This window comes from Lissotriton helveticus, chromosome 3_1, assembly GCF_964261635.1.
Source record: "Lissotriton helveticus chromosome 3_1, aLisHel1.1, whole genome shotgun sequence".
Taxonomy (NCBI): Eukaryota; Metazoa; Chordata; class Amphibia; order Caudata; family Salamandridae; genus Lissotriton; species Lissotriton helveticus.
In genome coordinates this window covers 1267977656-1268004645 of record NC_136061.1, presented here as the reverse complement: position 1 = coordinate 1268004645, position 26990 = coordinate 1267977656, and positions in this window count along the sequence as shown.

The following is a 26990-nucleotide window of genomic DNA, read 5'->3' as shown; positions in this document are numbered from 1 at the left end:
ATCCCCTATGTGCCGTCCAGATTCCTGAGATCGGGAGATCAGGAACTATTATGTGTTCCTAGGGCCATGAAGGCAAGAAAGGGGGAAAGAGCCCTATCGGTAGCAGGTCCAAAGCTGTGGAACCTACTCCCTAAGGAAATCAGAGTATGTAGGGAACATTTCCCTTTTAGGAAAAAGCTGAAAACTTTCCTCTTCAAATCCCTAACTGACTGATCTCCTGCCTAGTTTATTAAAATGTTGACGAGTCTTTTCTGTTCTTTGGTTGTGCCAAAGGCGCGGAGATATTCCTTCGGGAATCGATTCATAGCGCCATACAAACCTGGAAATAAATAAAATAAATATTGCTCATTACTGAAGTTGATGACCTGTATGTAGACCTGCCAGGGTGTCCCTGATTTCGAAACATGTTTTCAGCAGATCCATTGTGTCTGAAACAGCTCCTTGAACTCCCAAAAAACGCTATGATTCAGGCGGTAAGGAGGGAGTTGAGAACTGTGCCCTGGCAGGTGCCAGAGCGATGCACTTTTATTTTTCTCTGAAAGATGGGACACCTTGGGACAAATTTACATTATTTCTGGTAAGATTTGCTCTGACAATGTACGGCGATAAAAAGAATCCTGTGGTAATAATGTTAAAACGTTTAGGGGACCCAGAAATGCACACCAAACGTGGGGAAGTGGCTTGGATTAAGCAGATAAAGAGCATACTTAGGCAATGTGCCTTACAAACATGCTGGAGAGAGGATTTGCACTATCTTAAAACCAAGAACTCAGTTATTCCCTACCTAGGTTCTCAGGAGAGCACAGATCTATTCCCCGATCTGTATAAAATTCTGGATAAACGCCTACGTAATGAAGTCTTGCGTTTGAGAGTGGGAATCGACCCTGGGTGGCATATCAAGGGATTAAAATTAGAAGTTGCTAAGAACAATGAGCAGTGCCCCTGTTGGCGCGGTAGGAAACATTCAGTAAGCAATATATTGGTGGACTGTGCATTCTTTATTGTCCAAAAGGAAAACATTTCTCAGACCTGTATTTAACAAATATGGAATCCAAATGAGGGAAATGGGTCTGGATTTGCTACATGGCCTTAGGTTCCGAGATGAAGCGATACCCATTGGTCAGTATCTGTGTAACATCTTAAAAGTCACTTGCGAAAATACCCCTTTTTTAGGATTTTAACATAACGTTGGTATGGGTGTTTTCTTTACTTGGCAATGAATGTCCAACAGCAATGAGGGGATCTCCAAATAGGAATATGTAAGAAGACAGGCGGTATGTCTTTAACTGAAGCAACATTAAGAGTGATTATTGAAGTTGCGATAAGCTGCTATTTGCACTTTATAAATGCGTAATATAGATTGGTTGTCATTGGCTAAACTGTTGTTTTTGCAATTGGCTAAACTTTTATCATGTTTTATTAGAGCTGTAAAACATATGTGAGATTTTGGGCTGTGAACTATATGAGTCACGGTAGGGAGACATTTTAATGTTTTATGTTTGTAAGTGCACAAATCAAATTGTATTTATATGGAGTTGCAAGACACAATTATGAATTCTTGTTTTAGGCTACTTAACAAAATATTGTATACTTATGAAATGTGTGTATATTTCTATAAGATTTTATTTCTTGAAAATAAAAATATTTGACTGACATTGTGTGGACACTGAGTTCAACTCATTAGTACTGCTAATTCTTCACCTTGCCAGCCTCCATGAATTGGGCAGCGGACCCTGCAGCTTTGAAAGTATCACTGTGAGTTGTAACAGATGATGGGTGCCCAACACCCTCATGTTAGGATTCAACTACTGAATAGCGACACCAACAATCTTGTGGTGTCAGAATATTGAGGGACAAGATATCGAAAGGTGAGTGCATACGAGGAAGTATAGATTTACTCTTCCTAACTCCACATCTACATACCTTGACGATATATGTACTACATAGGTACATATATGTGAAGTTGGGTATAGAAATTCTAGACTTACCTGTTGACACTTCACTTTTGATATTCTATTCTGAATATTGTGACCCATCGATACTGTGGTTTCGATATTCAGAGGGCACAAGGATGTAGGGGAGCAGCTATAATTAGTTCTGCAGGTGCAGTGCCACCTAGATCCAAGAGTTTAGTACTCATCCTGGAATTGGGCTGGGTCTGGACATCAAAATCAGACCTGGCAAAAATGTTCGAATCAACTACGCACTGCGGAAGGCCATGAATAGAATGTGGTCACAGGGTCTTGGTTGTGTCATGGCGGCCGATCCAGCTCTGAAACAGTCCCGCTATCCTGCACCCCACCTAGAAAATGCCAATGTGGCAGAATGGCCATTTTTTACTCTAGAGCGGAGGGGAATAATTCAATGTTCTGTACCTCACTGGGCCACGACAAACACTGTTCATCAGAGGAGGCACTGAAAGACACCTTAGTTCAGCTTGGGCAAGGAAGAATCCATGGTAGGAAGTGGATCCTGCACCATGTCACTAGCAATAGATGCGAAACTCAGCTGCAGTAAAAACTTTGAGATGACAACAGAAGACATTGAGCTAGCTGCCAGTGTCATGCACAGTGCCAAAGGGCCCAGAGATAACCGGTGTACCATGCCAGACACTCTCTAGAATGGTGATAGGCTACTACAAGGGGCTAATGCACCATTTGCAAAGATTCCTGTGTAAACTGAAGGCTACACATTCAAACACAGGCGTGGCTGAGTCAAAATTCTTTCTTCTGAGTTTGATAGCATGAATACTATTGAGTTGGGGAAAGAGACCTTTTATTCACTGTGTCATGAAATGGCATCCATGAGCCAACACAATATAAACTATAAATGTTTGGCTACTATTGGTAATAAAGCACACCTACCGACATCGGAATGCAAATACAAAATCCCTGACAAGGTGAGATACCTTCAATCGACAACATGTCAGTATCCGTGGAACTTAGAGACACAATAGCATCCATTCCCAGTACCTTCATCCCGCTCACTAATGGGAAGACTCATTAGACCTGGAAAGGGACACCTTGACCAGAAGCCCACGCAGGATTCAGTCGCACGCAGTCTTCAAAACCAGAGTTGGAAGAACATAACAAACCGAAAAGAAGCAGCAAAACAACCAGGAACTAATTGGACGATCGAGAAACCCCATATGACTTGCAGCCTTACCCGGCAAAGCGCTCCTATGCTGGCTCTGTCTGATATAACCTGTAAGCATTAGAATAGCCAAAGGACAACAGACCAGAGGACAAAGGAAACAGGACAAAAAGAAGACAGATCTGCCCCCAACTATAGGTAGAGAGGGATATTGGGACCTGGTCATCATGGCTCATCAGAAACCCTGAGATCAGGATTGATACATTCCATAGAGGTAACAGAACAGCCACAAACACTAAACTCTAAAGAAATAACCATTTATGCACACAAGTCATCACCCTACCAGACAACACTACCATAGATAACATGGGTTATGTAAAACGCCATAGCACCCAAACCCACTGCAGAACACCCTGCATGGGTAACCTATGATATAACTCTTCCTTATATGAGTTAAGCTGGAGGATCACTATATCCAATACCCTACAAAGTATCAATACAGGAAAAAAGCACTCCTTCTACAAACCACATGATCCGTGCTTAGCCAGGACAGTTTTGAGTGCCACCAAAAGTGCCCATCAGTCGGGTAAACATACAGCTGCAGAGATTTGCCTTCTCTTGAGAACCTAAAGTGCTAAGAGGCCTTGGTGCAAAACTCTTAATATGCAAGGCAATGGAAGGAGGAGTGAGTGGGGTGGGCGGATGGATGTGTGCGAATCTATGTGTCTGAAGAGGGGTACAGATTTATCATCTACTACTTGAAGCTGTATCGGCATAAAACATTTTTTGCTACTGCTTAGTACCCTTTTTAAAAATATTGATCTACGTTTTAGAAAATACGTATTGATGGTATGGTATATTATGGTATGGATATTTATATATCACTTACTACCCCATATGAGGTGAGCAAATGCTTTGCCGTTGGGTTTCACACTTCTCCTTGAACCTTGTGTCAGTGATTTAGTCACACAGGTTTACGCTTTGTCATAGTGATATCATACAGTGCCATTGTATGTTGTTATATATATATATATATATATCCCTTGTAAGTTTATTTTGCAAAATTCCCAGTATGGATGCTGTATTTTTATGTACTCGATTTATATGGGATGCTTCACACCATCAACTACATTGTCATGCATATGGGTACTACAGTTGTCGGACATTTTGCAATCTAGTTGCCATGCCTTTCACACACAGTTATTCACGCCATTATTTGTGGAAAGCAATTTGTTATATTGGATCAAAATACCAAGAAGTTTTAGTCTGATATTTAAATCATCGAAGTGTGTATAGCAGTAGGCATTATTAATGTGTGTTTCCTAAGTTTCTATATGTGTGCCTTATTGTGCATGTATTCACTCCTAAGCAACCTGCAAGTTTTAAGAGGTCAGGGCAAACAGCCCGACTTTAGGTGTGAACTGAATGCGTGACCGGATGTTGCCACCAACGTCAGTTGTGCTTCAAAGATCCACGGCAGACTTGGCCACTCTTCACTCACTCACAGGAGCAGAGGAGCCGCAGGCACCAGGAGCCAAATGCAATCTAGGCTGATCCGTCTTTGCTTGGCATGGAGATAGTGGGTGTGGCTTGACGGCTAGAAAGTCGGCCTTTGATGCTGGGGAACCAGCGTTCGAGTCTGGAGAGAGGCTGTGTTTCTGGGCAAATCATTTAATCTTACGGTGCATAAAAAAAAAAAAAAATTATGTGCCCGTCTGTAACGCAACTGGTGCTCATGCAAAGCTCTCTGATACCTTCGGGTCGAGTTTGCGCTGTACAAACCTGCAAAAAAAGTCTGTCTGGGCAAAGTCAGCACAAGTTTTTAACTGGAAGATGTTGCTCCCAGCTAGGGATGCAACCTGACCTGCATTTTGCCGGCCTGCCTGATATTTTAATACAAAGCCAGATAAAAAGGCATCAAAATCCAGTATGTTCCCTCATTTACTTACTGAGTATTTCTCAGAGAGGTGGCAAGTCTACACACAGCATATAAAAGAAGAGGACCCCTGTCAGCCACGAGAACGCCTCTGCTCAGGGTCGGATTGGGATCACAATTTGGCCCGGGCACTGACGAAAAAAGTGGCCCACGTTCAAGGGGCGTGGCATACATTTAAGGGGCGTGGCCTACAGTTAAGGGGCGTGGCCCACATTCAATGGGCGTGCCCTTTCATGAAACACTATTTGGTTACTCTTTGAGATCTAATTCGTAGAGAAATATTTAGTAAATTAAGCCTTTTAAAGCTTACAGAGCAAGTAACATTGGTAAAGACTAGGAGCACTGCAGGTCTGATAACTGAATACTTACATGCAGTCTTAACGCCCTGCACAAGGTCGTTAGATACTCTTTCCCAACCAGCTAATCATCACATAAATCAGAAATCTAGTACAAAGTCAAGGAGAAAGGGTAAGACTGGAATCTCTGGGAACAGAACATATAATAACAAAAGTAAGAATTCACAAATGAGGAAAAGGCAGTCTGGGGTGTAAAGAATGCTGAAAAAATGTATCTGTACAATCTAGTCATAAATGTATTTCACAGCCAGCAAGTTATGTCTATATACAAAAAACACAGTTTTATTCACATCTGTTGCTGCCTTCAAGTCTGGGCCATGAGGAGACTGAGGATTACTCAATTAACCATGAAAATGATATAAAATCTGCAAAAAGGAATTCTAACCTGAACATGCTAGAAAAGTTAATTCTTCTGCACAGAGAAAGAAGTGCCAAGTTTGCAAATTTTGCTTAGGCCTCGAACAAGGCCTAGCATAGAATGAGGCTAAACAGCTTTCTTTTGAGAAATCACATTACATAAAGTCTTAGACATGTTCTGAAATCAACACACAAACATGTTGCCACATCCTGGCCTAGGACCTAAAATAGAGTGCAGTCAGACCTACACACTACAAACAAAAACGAACCAAAACTTACTAATTAATATGTTTCCCATATAGAGAAATATGCCCCTTGTCTGCATTTTGGATGAGGCCTTTAAAATAAAGTTACATTATTAACTGGCACACAAATGAATCAGTAAATTGTGCAAAGAAATGGTAAACAAAATGGTTCCTACCGGTTCCTTCTTGCTTCAGAGGAAGGCATCGGCTAGCAACACATTGCATTTCTGGGTGCTGGATGTGGCAAGTCAAGTAAACCTTTGAGGAAGACCTACTGAACTGAGTCTAGTGCAGTATTTTCTGGATTCGGTGGGATGACAATTGAGGCACACTCGATGTAGCTTTGAGTACTTAGCTACTAGCTTTACTCAGCCTACTTTGGTCAGCCCTGTGGAGAGTGGGATGCCAAGGGGATTAGATGGCCCCTCTTGAGTTAGAGCTTGGCAGTGTGGTGCATCTGGTTACAAGAGTAACCAAATAGAAAAGGCAGGGTGAACACTCTGTAGTTCTGTATGGGAGTGTCAGGACTAGGGTGACCAACTGGCATGGGTGCAAATTCAGGATGGGGAGTGTAAAAATTCAGGACAAAGGGTTCAAATTCAGAACAAACCTTCTGGACAAAAGGTACGTTTTACAGACCCATCAGAGGAGGTTGCGCATTATTATGTAAGTAAGTAAATAGACAACCATTTAAGCACTAGTCAAAATAAGTTTATATCAGGTTGAACCAATCGTGTACTTCACGGTTTTTCGGTATGCACGCAGCTTTGATCAACTGTGCAGGTCTTTTTGTGATATTTCATATGATAATAATCTATATATATGGTTACAGCACTGGGTTGTCCAGTCTGATATTTTGTTTACAATTCATGGTTCTGAGCAGGCATGTTTGGTGAGAGAAATGGTCGGGAAGATCTGCTTGGATAGTCATTGTGAGATGTAAAGTGGCAAACATAAGATGCCGCTAATCCAGATCCAAACATATTCAACCATTTGCAAACCTATCCATCATGTATTCTTCCATCCATCATTTCACTCATCCATCCCTCCATCCACCCTTTTACTCATCCACCCATTATCCACCCATTCATCCACTCTTCCACCCATCCATCCATTCACTCATCTATCCATTTACTCTTTCACCCATCCAGCCACCCTTTCACTTACTCATCCATCCACCCAGTCACTCACCCTTAGACACATTCACCCTTTCAGTCATCCACACATCCATCCTCACTTTTTCTCTCCATCCACCCTTTCACCCAATTCATCTCTTCACTCATCCATCTAGCCATTTGCCCTCTCACCTATCCAGCCATCCTTTCACTTTCTTATCCATCCACCCAGTCACTCATCCTTCCACCTATTCACCCTTTCAGCCATCCATTCTCCCTTTCTCTCTCCATCGACCCTTTCACTTAGCCATCCATCCTTCCTTCCATCCACCCAACTATCCATCTACTCATCCACTCATGCATCCATCCATTGACCCTATCACTCATCCATCCTTTCAATCATCCATCCATCCATCCTTTCACTCCTTCACTCATCTATCCAATCTGTTGCCCATGTACCCTCCCTTTCACTCACTCATCCATCCTTACGGCCACCCTTTCACACATCTGTTCATCCATTCACACTTTCACTTATCAATTAATCAATCCATCCATCATTTCACTCATCCATCCACCCATTCTCTCTCATCATCCATCCATTCACCCTTTCATTCATCCATTCACCCTTTCACTGATCCATCCAGCCATCCCTTCACTTACTCTCTCACCCACCTTTTCACAATAATTGTGAGCTGAGCCTTTGTAAGCAGCGTTGCAGACAGAAGAGACTCATCAGGAACTCACCCCTCGCTGTAGTTCCTAAAGCAAAGGGAGGCGTTCAAGATGCCCCTGCACATAGTCAATCTGAAACCTTGGAAGTCATGAGTCATGCATGATGCACAGTGCCAGGCCCTGAGGTGTCTGTGACATGGTGTTGTTTCCAGGGCTTTAAGTGGGATGACAAAACTGAGGGGTCTCTCCAAAGGGGGTGTTCAATGTAATTATGGGCGTAGCTTAAAACACCTAAGCTACAAATCTGTGCTTAGCATAGTGTGCCGCCCGACTGGTATTTTGCTGCTTCTGTCATTGCGCTCAGATATATAATACAGCAAGTAATGTTACACCTACAACAAGCCAGAACTATAGGTTTTGTCAATGGTTGTTAGTTGCATAAAATAGAAAAGCTGCAACCATGACTTTCTTGAATGTAATATTGAAAATGCATCAGTTCTAAAATGACACCGAGAAAGAACTATAACCCTTTTTTAGGTCTCCTGGCGTTTAACAGCGCATCAGCGCTGTGTCCGCCAGGAGATCTTTTGTTACTGACTCTGCTTCCCAGGAGACAGCACCTGGCCGCGCGCATTTCACAAAAGGCGATCAGGCGCAGGCCACGCGCGCGTGAACGCACTCGCCGTGGCTGTCTCCTGGGAAGCGCAAACATACACAGGCACACCTCCCCCTGCACGCATGCGCACACACACACACAAGCACACATACACGCACGGAGAGACATCCTCCCCCCCACCCCTCCGCCGTCGCACACACAGACACACACACACGCACACATACATACAGGCATCCCCCCCTTCCCCGCTCACCGGCACTCCAGACGGTTGCAGGCTCCGACCGCGGGGCTCTCCCTCGGGCATGGGAGCCCCGCGTCACAACTGCTCCTCGGCTCCAGGCACTCCGTGGGCGCGGGCTTCACAAAACGGAAGTCCCGCCCCCACCATAGGTTTCGATTTTAGGAGTGCGCGCGCAGTAGCGTCCTCCTCCGTGTCAGCTGCTCGGGTCTTTTCGAAACACTTTTACATTTTGCGTTCGGTTCAACTTAGCACCTAAAAGTCGCACACTTTCAGTACAATTGTATTTGTATTGCTTTTTGTAAAATAAATACAAAGTTATTCGGAAACATTTCCAGACTTTGTAAAACTGGCCTCAGCAAAGCTGACTGTGTGTTTACCTTGCCAATTCTTTTGAAGAAGGGGGTGGCGGCGCTCATTTTACTGCGACCTGTTACCATTGCATTCCGTTTTCAGTAAAAAGTGCACTTTTTTGCCATTTATAAACTGCAGATTATATCAATTTTGTTTAATGAAACATTAAGGATTGCATCCCAGTTTTTAAATTACCACTTTGTAAGCTTTGAAAAGTTCTTATCTGTGTTTATTTCTTAATTAGGATTTTGTAGTGCATGGAACAGAAAACCGAAAAGTAGCTTCAGAGCGATGTTTTTTTGTAGCAAGAAATGCAGTGCATTAGTCTGCTATTTAGTGCGTAGCGTGTTGACTTTGCGGGTGGGTGGAGTGGGAGGTGGAGGGGAGGGATCACACTTCGGGCGCTTTGAAAACGGCCATAAATATATAAAGTGTTTAAGCGCCAACTAAACTTAAGCTCCCTCTCAGGCTGTCCACCTTATATTTAGCAAAGTTGAGTGCCAGGTTGACATATGGTTTTGTTACAATTGCGTACCTCGAAAGTGTCCAACCAAAGATGAGTAATTACATGACTTATCGAGAAATTACAAGAAAACATAATTAGCATAAATTAAGCAATGTGCACGATTACGAATTATATATTTTTTAGTTTTTGGAAGCCCGCATCTAAAACATGGAACACGTAAAGGCTGACCGGCCGTGTCCTAATCTAGGCCTTTATCAAGAATTTTCTGTATTGTGGAGCAGGCCTGGCCAAAGGGTGCATTGTGATTTAAAAAAATGATACACTATTTGGAGACCCCGACGGAACTGGCACGGTTAGCAACATTTGCACGACAAATTCATGGAATCATAAGCAAAGACCCACTACTGGTCTAAAGGCAGTCGGAAAGTTAAAGATTGTGGCCATATATCAATTCTTAATGGTTTTATTATTTCTAGTTAAATCATAGTATTTCGATATCATCCAAATGAAATGACATTTTGGTGTTTTAACTATAAACTAATAACATTCCCCACGGGATACATTGTGTACGGCTTTCATAACAATTTGTATTAATTGAAACAAAAACATGTATTTATTAATTCACTCATTCATTCACTGTACGTGGCTGGCTCCCGTTTATACCCAGGAGGACTTTCTATGTTTGCAGGTAACATGCACAAATGCCCTCATCTAGCATAGTAACACTCACCCTCACACCCTCTCACCCCCTCATCCTCACACATCTCCTCACCGTCACACCCCCTCACTCACCCTCACACCCCCTCACTCACCCTCACACCCCCTCACTCACCCTCACACCCTCATCCTCATACCCTCACCCCCCTCACCCTCAACACCCTCTCACCCTCTCACCCTCACTCACCCTCACCCCCTCACACCCCCACACACCCTCACCCTCAGAGCCCCTCACCCTCACCCCCCTCACCCTCACACACCTCCTCACCCTCACACCACCTCACTCTCACTCACCCTCACACCCCCTCATCCTCAACCTCACACCCCCTCACTCTCACACCCCCTCACACCCCCTCACCCTCACTCTCACACACCCTCACTCACCCTCACACCCCCTCACCCTCATACCCCTCACTCTCACTCTCACAAACCCTCACCCCCTCCCCCTCACACACCCTCACACCCCCTCACACCCCCTCACCCCCTCATCCTCACACACCCTCACACACCCTCACACTCCCTCACCCTCACACACCCTCACACACCCTCACTCACACACCCTCACCCACCCTCACCCTCACACACCCTCACCCACCCTCACCCTTACACACCCTCACCCTTACACCCCCTCACCCTCCCTCGCCCTTACACCCCCTCACCCTCACACCCCCTCATCCTACTCACCCTCAAACACACTCACACACTCTCACAAGCATTTCATAACAAAACATAGCACAGCATAACAAAACACAGCATAGCACAGCATAACAAAAAAAAGCATAGGATAGCAAAACATAGCATAGCAAAACACAACAAAGCATAGCATAGCATAACAAAACACAACAAAACATAGCATAACAAAACACAACATAGCATAACAAAACATAGCATAACAAAACAGCAAAACACAACAAAACATAGCATAGCATAACAAAACACAACAAAACAGCAGAACAAAACACAGCATAGCAAAACAAATCATAGCATAACAAAACAGCAAAACACAACAAAACAAAACATAGCATAGCATAACAAAACAAAACATAGCATAGCATAACAAAACACAACATAGCATAGCATAACAAAACAAAGCTTAGCAAAGCATAACAAAACATAGCATAGCATAACAAAACACAACAAAACATAGCATAGCATAACAAAGCATAGCATAGCATAACAAAACAAAGCATAGGATAGCAAAACTAAGCATAGCATAACAAAGCATAGGATAACAAAACAAAACATAGCATTACCTAACAAAACATAGCATAACAAAACACAACAACACATAGCATAACAAAACATAGAAAAACACAACAAAACATAGCATAGCTTAACAAAACACAACAAAACATATAATAGCATAGCAAAACATTGCATACCAAACACAACAAAACATAGCATAGCAAAACAAAGCCTAGCATAGAAAAAGACAACAAAACATAGCATAGCATAGCAAAACATAGCATAGCATAACAAAACATAGCATAGCATAACAAAACACAGCATAGCATAGCATAACAATTCAAAGCATAGGATAGCAAAACATAGCATAGCATAACAAAACATAGCATAGCATAACCAAGCATAGCATAGCATAACAAAACATAGCATAGCATAACATAGCATAGCAAAACATAGCATAGCATAACAAAACATAGCATAGCATAACAAAACAGCATAGCATAGCATAGCATAACAAAACAAAACATAGGATAGCAAAACATAGCATAGCATACAGCATCACTCAGCACCACCACAGCATCACTCAGTGGCACCACAACATCACTGAGCTCCACCACAGCATCAATCTGTGCAACCATTCAACAACAACTGGTTCAAATATGTTATCTCAATGTTTCAAGCTTTATTACAAATGTAACAAAAAGATGTTAATATTTGACATATGTTCTTGGATTTTCGTCACAATAAAATACACTGAACATAATCTTCACACATGTTATTTACAAAAGTTTAAGCTATTGCCATTATAAATTACAATAACTTTTATTTAAGTATTAATTATTAAACAAAATTAAAAACCATTGTTATTTGTAATATCAATACATGTAAGTCACGTAAATACAACACATATTGCATTACAAATGCTATAGGTGTCACATTTGCGAAAGTTATAACTATTGGCATGGTAAATGACAAAGCTATTAATTTCGCTATTTTCAAAAACAAAACCTAAATAAAAAATTTGTGATTTACAATACCAATAGCTCAAACTTTCCTAATAGGAGACCTATTGCATTGCAAATGCTTGTTTTTTTAAACTTCTTGCACGGGGGGGGGACCGGGGGGGGGGGGCCTAAGGTGAAGATTGTGCGCTTTCAAAACATCACCTGGCCCCCACAGCCAGACCCATTCTTCCTCGCCCACTGTGCCCTGAATGTGAGGGGCTGTGGGCGAGGTGTTAAGACTATCACTGTTTCCCAGGGGGCGTGGGCCCCAGGGGGGCCATGGTGAAAATGGCTCAAAAGGCCTGAGAAACACCTGGCCCCCAGGGAGGCCGATTCTTGTAAACAATCACCCCCTTCCCAGCCACCCTCAGCGTGATTGCTTTGCAGGGCAGGGGGTGCAGTAGAGGCCACAGCTGATAATCGCTGTATGGCCTGCACAGTGAAGCGCTTTCATTTCTGTCTCTGTCTCCGTGCTGTGGGCCGTTTTTTTTCTCCCATTTCCCAGTCGACAGAGAGCAGACAGCAGAGAGCACTCTCTGTGGACTGGGAAAGGGGAGAAAAAAAACGGCCCACAGAGGGCACTGAAACAGCGGCCCTTCGGCCGATTCCCGAATGCCCGCAGTGCCAATCCGCCTCTGCTTCCCACTGGTGGGTGCTGGAGGCATAGGCTCGGCTCTGCCTGCTTTCAGGTTCCACGGAGGAGCTATTGCATTGATGGCAAGCCCCCGCAGACACAAAGGAGCCTCTCGTTCCAAAATGCTGGCACTCTAAAAGCCTCGGACCATGGATACTGTGCCGTTTATTTAACCCATTGTGGAGGAACATTCTGAGGAAAATACTTAAACAGGGGCTGCATTAGCTCTCTCAGGCAAAGACGGCCTTTGTGATACATAAACAGATTTACTAAAGGCAGGGCGGGTCTTGATAACACTACTGCCTGCTACAAGTCCCGGCACTGTCCCTGCCTTAGCCTGCGCGCAGCCTCTTCCAGAACGGCATGACCCCCCCCTCCCCGCCTCTCCCTCTCCTCACCTTACCCCCTCCCTTCATGGCTAAAGGACCTGTCCGTGTGTGAAGAGTTCACCTCTCTCTAGCTGGGAAATGTCGCCACCTAGTGGTAGAATGTGGATGACTTTTGAATGTAGTCTCCCGACTTCTCTGATGTTGAGAGGCCAGGCAGGGGGCAAAGCAGGCCCGGCTCCGGCATTCTCAACCCGGGCGGGCCATGAAAACATCTGGATGGGCCAGGAATATGCATGGGGGAAGCAGTCAAAAATCTACAAAGGTTTACCGAATACAGAGAAGGGGGGGGGGGGCATTGCTGCTCCTGCTATATAAAAGAGCCTCCCACACAGACCCATGATCGAACTACTGAGTAATGGCATCACTTGATGGTGAAAGTATCACATGAACTAGAAACTGTTGTTGCACACCAAAATATTTTGCCATTCTTTAATCAGGCTTGCTTGATGGTACATTAGACAACATTTTTTTAAAACTGCCCACGATGGCAAATATTTGAATGTCTAGGAAGTATTGTATGCTTGTTTCATGGACTTTGAAACGAGGAGTTGACAGGAACTTATCGTCTAATAAATGTAATAACCGGGGAATTCCATACTGTTACAAGCTATACAATAGAACCTCCGTTCAAATAAAGTTTAGCAGCGCCTCTGCTTCATCCCCTAGGATCTATCGGGCACATGCATCAACCTATTTAGGAAGTGCAAACGGTGCGAATCGGTAAATTCGGCCGTTTGCGCTTCCTAAATACGTTTTTCGGATGCATGAAACAATGTTTCAAAATTCGCTTTTTTTTGCATTTCCTAAAAATGCGAATGCATTTAAGGAATCGCATTTGTGTGATTCCTTAAATGCAATGCATCAATTTTTAAAAAAATGCGAATTTTGAAATAGGAAGTGCAAATTAACACGAGGTTGACCCTCGTGTTAATTTGCGAAAATCTTTAAAAAAGCAAAAAAATGCATTTTTTAAACTTTCATGTTACAGACACACATGTCCTTAGGACATGTGTGTGTGAAACATGCACTTTAAAATACATTTCAGGGGTGCAGGGGGGGTCCTTTGGACCCCCCTCTGCACCCTTGCAATGCATCAACAAATTGCAAGTTCAAAAAAAAAGAAATGCAAAACGGCATTGATTCCTATGGGCCTCTAGGCCCATAGGAATCAATGTAATGCCATTCCTTAATTGCGATTCGCAATTAAGGAATCGCAATTTCCGAAAATTAAGAAATCCTAAAAACTTTTAGGATTTCTTGATGCATAGGATTTTGCAATTCCTAAATTGCGATTCCTTAATTTTCGCAATTTAGGAAGTGCAAAATCCTACAATGATGCATGTGGCCGTATATGAAGAAGGGGTTGAAACAACCTGTGTACTCACCCTACCCCTTTTCAGCCTCTTCTTAGCAGACTTGGGGGCTGCTTTGGCTAATCACAGATCTTGATCCCCTAAGCAGGAGTGAAACTTGACATGAATTTTACAGAACGACTTCACGTCATTATATGCTCGTTTATTTCCACAATATTGACCTAAGGCGTAATAACCGATTAAATTGTAATGTACTGTTGCCCTCTATGATCATCATGTGTCATCCATCGGTCACCTATGTTATCTCATACCTCTTACCTCTTTTGTGAGTAATGATCTTTATCAAATGCATGTAGACTACCTCATTTCCTATGTCTTTAATTTTATACTGTAAAGCGCTCTGATACCCTTGTGGGTCACGTTCGCGCTATATAAAACTTTATAAATAAAAATAAATAAATATTGAACGGCATTAGTGTCGGCCTGCCGCTCAATTAATTGCCATTCACATGTACAGAGAAAACAACAAGACAGCAATAAAAACAACAAACACAAATGTTTTAGTATTTGGGAAAAAGGGCTAGAAACCAGGGTGATGGTGTATGAATAATCAAGGATTGTCCAATAACCAGCCTACAGATACCTGTGTCTTGTTCCACGGAAAGGGCAGTCTTCATGATCAACGATAATCGCTAAAACTGAAAGCTGCTTTTTAAATATATGTGTTGCACACATTATTTATTAACCTTGCAGGCCCAACAACATAGCTAATCCTTGATGTAGCAAGGGCCATATTTCTGTGATCAGAGGCATATCCAGGGACACACTCAAAGAGGTTGGGCACTGACCGGCAAAATGCCGGTCAGGTTGCAACCCTAGCTTGGAGCAACAGCTTCCAGTTCCTGCTCAGATTATTCAGGTTACCTAACTCCACCTCACAAGAGCAAATTAGAATGGAGTTTAGTCTAACCAAGACAACTCTATGAATGAAGCTTGCTTTGTCCTGATTTGACATCAAAGTAGTAATTTAGAGAGAGCCACATTAAAATCACAGTTTTTGTTGGAGTTGCTTGACTTAAGGGCTTCCCCTACCTACCCATGATTTACATTTCTACTTAGATTTCAACATCATTGGATATGCAGGCGATATGGCACATTGGATTGGCACGTAGCAGCTCGTAGCATAGGGAAGGCCCCTGGCCTTGACCGGGTCCCGATAGATTTCTTTAAGGACAACTACGACTTGTGGGCTACTTTATTGACCAATGTATTTAACAACATAGCAGTATTAGGCCCCCTCCCTCATGGAAAACTACCATAATTGTACCAATCCACATAAAGGGAGACACGGGAAGTCCTAAAAACCATAGGCCATTTCACTTCTAGACACAACAGCGAAACTTATGGCCCGATTACTCCTATCTAGGCTGGAGGCTTGGGCAGTAGATAAGGATATATTAATGCAGCCTCAGTATGGGTTTCAACGGGGAAAAGGTACCGTAGATCAGTGCCTGAACCTTTCACTGATTATGGATAAATATACCAGGGCTAAGGGCGGGCAAATCTATATCGCCTACATGGATCTTTCAGCAGCATTTAACTGTGTTTCCCATTTTAAGCTCTGCTATATAATGGAAGGGATGGGGATCTATCTGCCAATTATCGATTTTATCCGTCAACTATATACTGATGCCTCTGCATCGGTCAGATATGGGAAAAATGGGGAAATGCACTCGTCCTTTTAAGATCTCAAGGGGGTAAGGCAGGGCTGTGTCCTCGCACTGTTCCTCTTCTCCATCTACATGAACGGCGTGGAGAAAGTTCTCCTGGGTGCAACCCCAACCTTCCTGTGTCTGACTCCGCCCAGCTACCAATTTTGGCTTATGTAGACGATGCAGCCCTGATTGCCAGAACGGGGACAGGGCTTCAATGTCTCATTACTGCCTATATGGCCTTCATGGACTTTCTGGACCTGAAGGTTAACCAGACAAAGTCATTCGTAATTATAGCAGGGGGTGGCGCTCCAGACAAAACACCATATCTCCATATGGAAACAGGGAAAATCGAGGTGGTTCAGTCCTTTCTTCACCTTGTGGTATTTTTTGACAAAAAACAAACATGGTCACAGTTAGTTGATGGAAGGGCCATGGGAATGGAGAAGAGCCTAACAGCGCTAAAAGCACTTATGTCTAGGATGGGTGCGAAACCACTAGCCGCTATTAAACATATTTATCACACTAAAACCAAGTCTGCAGCTACTTATGGGGCAGGCGTTTGGAGTATGGCTCATGTTTACCTACTCCAATCCATCAAAAACATTTTTTTTAAATCACTGATGTCTCTTCCGCAATCTTTCACAGACTAGTTTCAAGTTCAAGTTTCAAGTTTTATTTATTTATGTTTTGGAACTCTTAACAGAGGTCCACATAAGATCATCCAACATTAATATTTTAAAGCATTATCAACAATTTACAAAAAACAAATCTAATATAAGTGCAAGAAACTTTTAAATAAGTTAAAAATTATACAACAAAACCTCTCATTTGGCGGATTACAGATAGCAGTGAAAAAGGCAGAAGCAGACAAAATATTTAGTCTTAGACAAATAGGTCTCAACCATTTGAGGCGGTGTTGTTTTAAGGCCGGACAAACAAATAACACATGTTTAACATCTTGTTTGAATTTGTTGCAAAAATTACACATCGCTGATGAGCCACACCATTTTGATAAATTATTTAAAGGGAGTAGGTCCTGCCTCAAGAGGAACAGAAAACGACGCACCCCATGGGGGAGATTCCAGGACACATAAGGTTGAGAAATCCTAATTTGGTAATGATTAATAGCTGGTAACGGACCCCTTTTAGCAGTAAGGGCCTCTTTATCTAAATCAAAGCTTAGATTCCATGAGGCCACTTTTAGAGTCAGTTTTAACTGATAAGTAGATAAAGAGAAAAGTGTCAATTCATCTAATTTCAAAAGTTTAACTGCTAATCTAAAATTCTTTACGATAGTGGAATGCTCTTTTAGGGGTCCGAGAAGATCTTTTTGGATCAGATATCTTAAGGTACCAGGTTCACCATTCGCCAAACTGGAGACCCACCGTACTACCCCAGCAAGGCCCTGGGCCCATGCACTTCGTATACCAAATTCCAGCCTAAAAGCTGCTATATTACTCGCGGTATTAACCATACACAATTTCCGTAGAATTTTCGCCTCTGTGGTGTTCAGAAAACCCCATCTCCTCACTTCGAGTAATTCTATGCCATATAGTACGGTGGATGGGATTTTAGCTCTAAAAACCTCCAATAAGTAGGCAAAATGCCTCTGGCCAGTAGATCTATAGAGGGTATTTAGTCCCCTCTCAGGAGACATTGCCTTCCGAATATTGTTAGCTATATGGGCCTTATCACTTAGTGTACTAAAAACTATTTTCCCCAGAAAAGTGTAGGATTGGACAACTTCCAATCCCAGGCCCCCTATATTCCAGAAAAAATTCCCATATTTTCGCTTTTTCCTTCCTACAATGCACATGACTTTACTCTTGGATACATTTATCCGTAAATGGTGTGATTCAGCAAATCCATGGAGCGCTTGCAGCCGATTATTCAAACCAGTGGGGGTAAAATCCAAGATTAGTATATCATCTGCATATAACAGACATACTATCGGTTTGCCCCCCAGAGACGGGGCAATACCATCACTTAGCGTAAGAGTTTGTGGAAGGTCAGATAGATATAACGAAAACAATAGTGGGGCCAGCAGGCAACCTTGTTTTAACCCGTTGGCGGAGGGGATAGCTTGAGAGAGGCCTCTTTCCCCTCCCAAGAGGACTCTGCACCATGTATCGGAGTGAAGTTCCCGGACCAAGTTTAAGAGCTCAGGGGGCATTCCTAAATCCGCTAGCTTTCTCCACAGCAGAGGGCGATCCACCTTATCAAAAGCTGTGGAGAAATCTATGAATGCTGCATATATTCTGCCTCCCCGGAGCTTGATGTATTTCTCCGATAAAACTTGTAAAGCGGTCAAGTTATCCAAGGTGTCATGCTTTTTTCGGAACCCCGTCTGCTCAAGAGGCAAGATGTTATTCTCGGCTACCCAATCATTAATTAATTGCAGGAGACATTTAGAAAAAACTTTGCCGACGGCATCGAGGAGGGCAATCTGTCGATAATTTTGGGGAACATTTCTGTCTCCCTTCTTATACAGGGGAACCAGTGTGCTGCCCTTCCAGGAGGGAGGGATTACGGTATGCAGAAAACAAAATTTAAACACGAAAAAAGAATCTTACTCCAGATACCACTATTCTGTTTTAGTACAGAAATGGGGAGTTCGTCCGGGCCCATTGCTCCGGACGAACGCATACCCTTGATGGCTAGTTCGATAATTTTTTCAGAGGGTGGAACAAGGCTAGAATTGTTCTCTTTTTTCCTATTGAGGGCAACTACCCTTCCATTTCCAGCATACAAGTTCGTGATGTATTCTACCCATTTCTGTTCTTCAATCGGGACAGGTAAGGATCTAGATCTGAGACCGCAACCTTCCCTGATCAGAGACCAGAATAGTCTAGGTTGGCCGTTAAAGACAGCCTCCCGCAGTTTAATCCATACCGAATCCTCGCTTTCCTTTTTTAGCTTAATTTTTAGCCTTGTCCTCCTTCTTTTTAATAGTGCCAGTCTATGATGTCTTAAAGGGCAGTGCCTCAGATATTGTTCTCTTATAAGTTTATTTATTTCTATGTTAAGTAATTTCTGAGAAATAGGAAGTTTTTTAATGTGGTCTTTCTTTGATTTTTTTTTGCGACCAATAACACCTTATTCAGGAATTTAGAGAAACAAATTAATTCGGAACCCTTCCAATTGATCACGTCATTTACTGCAATATCTAAAAGGCTCTTGATGCCCTTGATTGCTTTAGAATTCCCAAAACATCTTCCACTATGGACTCCAAAATTAACCAAGTTACCATCCAAGGACCAGTGATCTGTAAGAGGAGGATTTAAATCTAATGAGATGGTTATTATTTTATGGTCACTAAGGGGAGTATAAGTAACCGTGAGGTCCTTGAGAAGGACAAAAGTTGGCATATCTACCACCACATAATCTAAAATGGATTCGCCAGTGATGGACTTGTGCGTAAAATTTGCAGGAGTATCAGAGGGAAGCCTACCATTCACTATAATTCCATCAATTTCATAGAGCTCTTCAAGAAATATTTTCCCTCTCTTTGTTGTTTTAATATTCCCGGGAAAAAGAGTTGGAGGTATCTGTAGGGACTTCTCTTTATGTTCGTTACGAAAGATTTCCAAACTAGAGTTGGATACTTTACAATTAAAATCACCTAATATCATTATATGGGGAGAGGCATCCTTTACTAAAAGTGTTTTAATATAAGTGAAAACCCTAAATAGAATTTCATTATAAGAGACATCAGGTGGAATATAGACATTTATTAGAATAATAGGATTATTTTTTGAATTAGCAGAACTAATTAGCGTAACCACTTGAAACAGGTTACTAGGGTCTAAAAAATGGGAAAAATTCCATTGTATCTTGGACGACAAAAGACATGCTATTCCCCCTCTAGCATGGCCTCTCCTAGAAGGGCTTGCTTTGCCCTCCAAAACAAAATAGTCCCTTCCTATAGGAAAATTCTCTATACACCAGGTTTCTTGAAGGCATATAACACTGAATTCTAAAGAAAGTAAAAATAGTAATTTTTCGGGGCTATTTCGTATTCCTGCAGCGTTCCAGGATATAATCCTGAAGTCATTGTTAAAGATACGGTTGTACTTGGAATTTTTGGGAGGACTTACTAGCTAAGATTCCAGGCAACCAGTTCCATTGAAGCCCAACCTCTGCAGGGGCGCTCTGGAAGAGGGAGCAAGGGGGGTTTGGATATTCCACCTGCCGCCCATTTTTTGCTATACTAATTTTTAAGCCTTCAAAGTCTGGGGGAATAACCCCATTTCCAACTACAGCTTGAGAGAACCAAGGTTTGCCCATTAATCTATTAGATTGGGGTTTTACCAGATACGGCATAACATCAATCCCTCTGCGCTGGAAACTTTCAGTTTTTTGGAGAATAAGGTTAACAACTAACTTAGAATAGAATCTTACTCTGGTTAAGGACCCAGCGTCAGTGTTGAAATTTTTCACTAAATCTATATCGTTAGTCTGCAACAATTTCAAACCATCCGTCTCATGAAGACATTGAAGGAGCGTAGATCTATTTAAAATAAAATCCGAGTCAAATAGCGGAAGAAAGTCTAAAATAAAAGTATCAATGTTTTCCTCCTCAATTATCTTGGTTGGCCTTATTAATTCTATTTCCCCTCCTGCAAAGGCGGGGAATGGCCTCGCTAAGGGATTGAGCCTAGCTGGCGCTTGATGAACAGATTTTATAAACTCCATAGGAGGAGCTATATTAGCAGATCCCCCAGGAGTCGGACCAGAAGAGCCTAATATAGGCTGATTAGAAATGGTGGGAAAAGGGATTTGAGGGGATTTATGGGGAGACACGGGAACAATGCCCATAACCGAAAGATCCGGTGTCTCATGCAACGATTTATCCACCAGAGTTTCCTCAGTGGAGTTATTAACTGTAATATTGAGGTTGTTTTCAAAATTAATTTTCCTCCTCCTCTTTTTTGCAAATCTACGCAGCTGTTTCCTCCTTTTTCCACCATTCTTTTTTAAATGCGCTATCTTTCCCTTGTTAGATAACGCCGAAGCCTCCTCTATTCCAGCTTTAATAGGGGGCAAAAAATGGGAAATAACTCTTGGGGTGTTCCTTTTCCCGGGACACAAATAGATTCAATTTCCAAAGCACCCTCCACCACACAATTATTCCTAGGAACATCCGCCTGATTTATTGGAGAAATCCTACGAACTGATAATACCTTTTCCATATCTGAAGTTGGAGGATTCTCCATCAAATCGGATAGGACTGGTGCAATAGTTACAATTTCCTCCGATATAAGTTGAGCAATTACGGATGGGCTAGTATCCTTTCCCCCCTTTCTCTCTAATAGAACCTTTAATATTTGTGTCACAGTTTCCAAAACGCAGTCGGAACCACCAACAAACTTTTCCAACAGGGACAGAATAGAAGCAAGCAAACGTTCAAGACAAACCAATGTTTCTGAGACAGGATTATTATTTCTAACAGGCCCATTTGTGTCATTATTTGTTGTATTGAATTGTGGACTAAAGGAAATATTTAGCTGGGGCATGGAAAGGAGAGAATTATTAGAGAGAGTACTATTGTGAAGTTGGAGCCCAGATGGAACGGTTACCACTGGGGATTTCCTTGGATCTAATGACACATCAATGTCATCCTCTATATATCTTTTGCATAAATCCAAATCTATATCAAGACAAAGGGGATCAATATTTTGTACCACCACCGAAGCATTCTCTAAAGGAGTTGGGGATTCACCGGAGTTAAACATTTTATTATGCACTATGACATCAATAGTGTTTATACTTGGGGCAGGTAATCTATGAGAGGAGGGAAGGCCAAATTTATTTAAAGGGTCGACAATTTGCTGACATGGCATCGAAATTTTTAATAAAGCTGGGGGATTTCCCAACTCCTCCTTCGGGGGGTCTATACATTCGACCCTCTTTGGTACAAAAGTAGAGAAAGATGGAATAGTATCCCTATTCTCTACATATTGTACCGCCTCGTCTCCGACCTGTGAACCATCCTTTAGCGGGGGTATCCCAGTAAGAATTTTATCCTTGCTCCTTTCCCATAAGCTAAAAAGTTGAGATTTTCCCTTTACTAGAGAAGCCTGGTCGTCCTTGTTTCGTAGAGGGTTAGATTTAGTTTTTGAGCAAGAGCTACCTACCAAAAGTCTCCCAGACCTCAATTTCTTGGCAGTCATGACTTAATGAGGTCGGGCCGCTTTAACCACAATAATGCTAGCACAAAAGAATACGATACAATGTGATTAAATAAGTACAAACAAAAAATGATGCAGGGGTCCGCACCGCGCCAGCCTTTTCAGCCTCTGAGGGCCTCAGAGGGCCCGCCCTTTGCCCGGGCTTAGCCCCGGGCTGAGTCCCGCGCGCGTCCCGCGTGCGCGTTCTGGGAGATGTTTAAGTAGTAATAGTGAAAGGCGGGTTCGGGAAGAGGACCAGCTGCGGCTTGTCAGCGCCGCTGTGGCTGCTGGTCCTCGCAGTCCCGAGTTGGATTAGGGGCTCAGTGTCCAAGCAGAGGTGCCTCCTCCCTCACTGACCACAAGGTGAACGGCTCCCGCGCAGCGGGGGCCGTGAGAGGTCGATGTTGTCCTCAGCAGGATAAGGTTTTCTGCGGAGATGACCGTGAGGAACTGCAGCTACTCCAAACAAATTGCAACAGAAACCGGAGGATGTAAAATCCCACTCCGATTTATCCAGGCGAAGGGCGGGCTCGTGAAGAGGACCAGCTGTGGCTTGTCAGCGCCGCTGTGGCTGCTGGTCCTCGCACTCCCGAGTTGGATTAGGGGCTCAGTGTCCAAGCAGAGATGCCTCCTCCCTCACTGACCACAAGGCGAACGGCTCCTGCGCAGCGGGGGCCGTGAGAGGTCGATGTTGTCCTCAGCAGGATGAGGTTGTCTGCGGAGATGACCGTGAGGAACTGCAGCTACTCCAAACAAATTGCAACAGAAACCGGAGGATGTAAAATCCCACTCCGATTTATCCAGGCGAAGGGCGGGCTCGGGAAGAGGACCAGCTGCGGCTTGTCAGCGCCGCTGTGGCTGCTGGTCCTCGCAGTCCCGAGTTGGATTAGGGGCTCAGTGTCCAAGCAGAGGTGCCTCCTCCCTCACTGACCAATAGGCGAACGGCTCCCGCGCAGCGGAGGCCGTGAGAGGTCGATGTTGTCCTCAGCAGGATAAGGTTTCCTGCGGAGATGACCGTGAGGATCTGCAGCTACTCCAAACAAATTGCAATAGAAACCGGAGGATGTAAAATCCCACTCCGATTTATCCAGGCGAAGGGCGGGCTCGGGAAGAGGACCAGCTGCGGCTTGTCAGCGCCGCTGTGGCTGCTGGTCCTCACAGTCCCGAGTTGGATTAGGGGCTCAGTGTCCAAGCAGAGGTGCCTCATCCCTCACTGACCAGAAGGCGAACGGCTCCCGCGCAGCGGGGGCCGTGAGAGGTCGATGTTGTCCTCAGCAGGATAAGGTTTTCTGCGGATATGACCGTGAGGAACTGCAGCTACTCCAAACAAATTGCAACATAAACCGGAGGATGTAAAATCCCACTCCGATTTATCCAGGCGAAGGGCGGGCTCGGGAAGAGGACCAGCTGCAACTTGTCAGCGCCGCTGTGGCTGCTGGTCCTCGCAGTCCCGAGTTGGATTAGGGGCTCAGTGTCCAAGCAGAGGTGCCTCCTCCCTCACTGACCACAAGGCGAACGGCACCCACGCAGCGGGGGCCATGAGAGGTCGATGTTGTCCTCAGCAGGATAAGGTTTTCTGCGGAGATGACTGTGAGGAACTGCAGCTACTCCAAACAAATTGCAACAGAAACCGGAGGATGTAAAATCCCACTCCGATTTATCCAGGCGAAGGGCGGGCTCGGGAAGAGGACCAGCTGCGGCTTGTCAGCGCCGCTGTGGCTGCTGGTCCTCGCAGTCCCGAGTTGGATTAGGGGCTCAGTGTCCAAGCAGAGGTGCCTCCTCCCTCACTGACCACAAGGCGAACGGTCCCCGCGCAGCGGGGGCCGTGAGAGGTCGATGTTGTCCTCAGCAGGATAAGGTTTTCTGCGGAGATGACCGTGAGGAACTGCAGCTACTCCAAACAAATTGCTACTCCAAACAAACTGCAACAGAAACCGCACAGACTATATATTACATGTGGAGTTGGGCTTATATTACGGACGTAATTAGACTAGCCCCAATCCTATTGTAGTTTTCCATACGGCAAAGGAACACAGTGCCTCTAACCCAAAATATAATAAGAGACTGCCTCAGATTAGAAAATTATGAAAGGATAAGATTGGTAAACTATGTCGAACTAGAACTGACTGCGATGGGGCTGAAAGATCTTTTTAAAGACCCAACGGCCTGTAGACTGATGCCAAAGCAAAGGCTGGTGGACATAGTTATGCTGAAGGCCCAATACACCCGTAGGGAGAAGAACTACAGTAAAATGCCGGTCCTTGCCTACCAACTAGTTCTATCTATGTTAGAGGGAGGATACTTCTACCTAGAGGAGGTCTCACTATCGCAACATAAATTTATATTAATGAGATTCTGCTTAAATTTGATACCGCTCATGTTAGGGTTCCCAGCATAAAGGTTTAACCATTCAGAACTGACCTACTATTCCTGTGATTTGAACTCGCTTAAAACTGATCTCCACCTATTATTTTTTTGTGGATTCTATCATAGGGAAAGGAAATAGTATATCGTACCAATTTTAAAGCGGCATAATTTTAAACAATGTACGGTTGCACTGTAATTTATTAAATCACTGCCCGACAATCAAGTTTGCGTTTCAGTAGTGTCATTCTTATGGACCTGCATGAAAAAAATAAAGTCTCTGGGTTTATAACTGGTGTTGGTATTTATTGTTTTAGCTCTCTATACATTTTTACCATATAATGTTTTTTATCCCATATTTTAACTTGGAATCGATGTATGTATATACTGAAACTCATAATGAACTTCTATCTCTTTGTAAATAAGTCTTTGTGGAATTGATGAACTGTCACTGTATGTTGTTCACAGGAGTTATCTACAGACTATTATTGTTTTCTGTACTTTTATGATCTTATTTTATAATGATCAAATAAAGTTTCTAAAGAAAGAAAGGATTGGCACTTATTGCATTTAACCCCTCCGCTGCGCCGCCGATTTTGCGGAAGTGAGGCACTTCCGCAAAACGGGCGGGCCGCGTCGGCCATTGGCCGACGGCAGCACCAGCGAGGTAGTGCAGCCGTCGGCCAATGGCCGACGGCAGCATGGAAGGGGTTAAAAGGATTCTGACAAAATAATAAATGACAAATCATACCGAGTAGAACTAACTAGTTTGCTTAAAGATAACTTGCCGAGCTAGGGCTAACCATCTACTTCTGCAATAAGCAGAAGAGGTATCTGTTAGAAGTGCTTACTATATTTTGTTTTTAGAATTATTGTTTGTACATTTCTGATTGGGGGAACAGTATAGAGTGCACATAAACCCAAATCTCGCAGGTTGGTGTAAATTCTACAATAACATCAAAGAGTTTCAAATCCATGTAGTTTATTGTTTCCCCAAGCTGCAACACAATGAAGAAAGGCATCTAAAATCTTCCTTCACAACACAGGGTATAGACAACTGTGCTTTTGTAGTAATGCATTAATTAGGTGGGCAAGTCCCTCAACTAACAAGTGGTTTTGTGAAATGTACTTATGCCATTTAAATTCCAAGATGGAAATGGATGCCCATTGAGTTGTAGAATATACATTTTTAATATGTACTGAAGATTACCCATAACTAATGATTCATTTTAGCTTCTTTAGTGAGGCCAGGTACTGCCAAACCTTTACATTGTAACTGTGAATATTTAGTGCTTGGAACATATACATGTATTGCTCACAATATTTAATTCAATGGGTTTGAACCATTTAAACTTCCTGTTTACCTTTTCTGTATGTTATTATTGGACAAAACAGTGCTGCCTCTGTGCCCAGTTGAGCAAATTCCTTTTTTTGTTGCGCGCACTGCATTGCATTTGGTGATGCAGTGCACGCAACAAAATTCGTTTTATTCAATTATATGTTTACCCACCTGTATTTGGCCATATTCCGTAGTTTACAACCCCCCACCCTGCCCCTGCCCCGCCCCACGTCGCCGCCTGGCAGCATTCCCACCACTGACCGCTACTGCACTCACCATTATTCCATTTTGTGTTATCCTTATACTATTGTCTGGACTATCCTTACTGTGTTTCTCCATCTCTTAAGAATGTCCTACTCTGTACTTTTTCCCAGTCTCTTCTCTGCACTTTTCCTCTATCACTCTCTGACCTCTTAACTATGTCTGTCCCATTGTACCCTCTTCGCTGTGCCCTATCTCACTGTCAAGTGACCAGGCCACTGGCGAGGCTAAGCCTTGCTTGGCTAACTGTGATGGATCGGGGGTGGTGGGGCCGGTTAAGAGGATCAAAAATAATAAGAAAAAAACATACCTTACCGCCGTGTCTCTCCTCTGTCTCTCATCCTTGTTCCTCAGCACTGCCTGAATAGAACAGAAAGCACATCCAAGCTTCCCTAAGCCAATCACAACGCTGCAGCGCAGCTTTGTGATTGATCTGAGCTCCGCGGTTGAG